Source organism: Egretta garzetta, unplaced genomic scaffold, assembly GCF_000687185.1.
Source record: "Egretta garzetta isolate BGI_Z169 unplaced genomic scaffold, ASM68718v1 scaffold427, whole genome shotgun sequence".
Lineage (NCBI taxonomy): Eukaryota > Metazoa > Chordata > Aves > Pelecaniformes > Ardeidae > Egretta > Egretta garzetta.
In genome coordinates, this window is record NW_009260345.1 from 936,835 (window position 1) to 939,585 (window position 2,751).

Consider the following 2,751-nt stretch of genomic DNA (forward strand, 5'->3'; position numbering starts at 1 on the left):
CATTCCTGCGCTGCTCCCACTGGAGTGTCTGGGGACGTGAAACCCAGGGAGTTTGGGAAAAGTGAGATTTTAGCATGACTTGACCTCTCCCTTCGAAGTATGGCTTGATGCAGCTACATTTTGACAAGACATCAGTCTGTGTGATTCAAGAATGCATGAAGAGTTGGGGCTTTTTCTTTTTTTTTTTTTTTTTCCCCCCCCATTTCTCCTGCAAGCCACTCCAGGGCAGCAGCATACATCACTTTCCCTCATTTCTACCAGCACAGAATGACAAATCACAACAAATGTCAGTAACAGACACCCCGACAGAGTTTCGGCTGTAAATACGCTGCAGCAGCGGGAACCCACCGGCCTAAATCTTGTTTCCAGCATGCCGCGGGGAGCACAGGGCAGCGCAGGGCTGCGCTGCCCCAAGGGAGCCAAAGTTCCCGCTCAGAGGCACCTGCAAATGTGTGCAGTGGCAGGGACCACCTGCAGGGCCCGTTCTTCATACAAATTAATAATTTCTGGCTGTAAACCAGCCAGATGGAACACAGTCATCACCCTTGCTCCCTCCCAAATGCCAAAGTGCGCTCTGGCAACTTGATTTCTGGAGAAAGGAGATGCAGGCAGATGAAGGACAGTGAGGACAAGTGCTCAGGCTATCAGGTGATACGAACCCATGCACCAAAATGTGAGAGATTCTCTCTTTATTTGGCCAAGATGTGAGGACCAATCAGTAAAAACATGACACCTGACAACATTCTTGAAGAAAAAAATCTTTCATTAATCTCCATGGATCACGTCTGATCACCTCCCATCCTGCAAAAGGGACCTACTGACAGGAGAGGCAGAACCTTGCAGGGGATGGCTCTTCCTGCCCCCAGCAGATCACCTAGCCCAAAGGCAGGGTGTGCTCTTCACACCCCTTCTTGAAGCAAACATCAAGTCAAAAAGGCTTGTAAACTGCGAATTACCTGATGTACGTTATTGAAAACAGTTATGTAAAAGCATCAGCCTCACAGCTTGACTATTCCCCCGTGTATTCTTTAAAAACAAAGGAAAAAAAAAAAGCGCAAGCAGAACAAAACACAAACATAGCAGCACCATGGTACTCAGATAAGCCTTTCATTAAACAGCAAAACCTGACTGCAAGCATGGCTCAGTGTATGTTTTAAATACCATCTTTGGTGGTCCATGAACGCTAAACGTGAATGTCTGCAGGTGCTATATTCACACCAGAGTTTTTTGCTGCTAAAGCTCTTTGTCATAAGAAATTAGGCCACATGGCAATGAAGGCAAACTACGGAATGCCAAATTTGTTCCACTGCGGAGCAAATTCTGGCCAAGAGAGCAGGAAGGGATGGGTAAATCAACAAAAATAACTTCTCCCTTCTTAAATTTTAATACCCTTACAGAGATTCAGTCTTATCTTTGTTTACTGTCAGCAGCATTATCGCGGAGTCATGTAGTAATTATACACCGTATACAGCTCAGCAAACAAAGTAAAACAGAGACAGGAATCTCAAAATTAAGTAAGAAGTGGTGTTTCTCCAACATGATGTTCATGAACAGAAGCTCTGAGGCAATAACTCTACTCTGTTATGCGAGGGGAGGTTTGTCCTTATGTCTCCATATCTAAACTGGCTCTCAAATGGGGAAAATCTTTCATTTTTTTTTAACTTGCAAGCCCAAGAGATGCCAATACTACCATCAGTTCTAATTTGCAGCATCACGTGGGCCAGAAGACCTTGGTCACTTCTGCATGAAGATTGTAACATCTGCCTGAGCTAAAGCACAACTTGTAAGGTGTACGTTACAGCCTCAGTAGAGCACACAGGTAGGAGAGCAGATACTTTGGGCCGGCCAGGCTTTTTGAAATGACTGCTTGTCAAACCAGAAAGGTGTTGGCAAATGGCATCCTAAAGATTCGGGGCTGAATAAAGCAAGTGACCATGTTCCTAGGAATGGAGACACTTGAAAGAGGAGACACCACCATCTCGGGCAAGGAGGTCTTTCCTCAGCGGAGCCACCCGTGAAACACTCAGAGGAGAAGAGTTTTGCATTGCTTCAACACCTCTGCTGGAAGAGTCCTTGGAGGCAAAGAGCGTGCTAAGCCTCCCAAGAAGTGGTGAACGACAGTTCAAATGCTAAGGTCCTCAAAAGGCCCAGGGGAAAGGAGGGGAAGGAGCCATCTCTTGATATGAGGTGACATTGTTAGTTCTCTTCTAATAGAGCTGATCAGCATCACCCAAGCCACCACCAAAATGAAAATCCATTACCGACATCCCAGCATTGATCACATGCCCCTTCAGGGTGGAGAAGGGTGTACTGTAACATGTATTCAAGCAAAGACTCTTGTCCCAACAGCGGTCTTTGTGTCCAAGTGCTGCAGCATGTGTGTTTTAATGTGTCGCACCCAAGGCAGAGCACTACCAAAACTGCTTGCCCAAGCAGGAGGTATACCAAAATAAGAGGCATATGCCCTAACACAGAAATCCCTTGATTTTGTCAAAGCTAATGGATATTTTCCAGGAACAGCGGTGTAGTTTGCCTTGCCACCTACAGCAGCTTTTCCGTTCCTCCACCATCTGCTCTAGGAAAAGGAATTGCATAGCTCTGCTCTCAGAAAGAGACTTTCACAGGCACCAGCTGTTGAAGGTCCACTGAGTAGAGCTTGTAAAAGAGTCCTCCAGAAGAAAGCAAATCACTCTTGCTCTTAAAAGAATAGACAACATCTAGCAGTACCCCCAGCTAACCACTTGCCCTCCC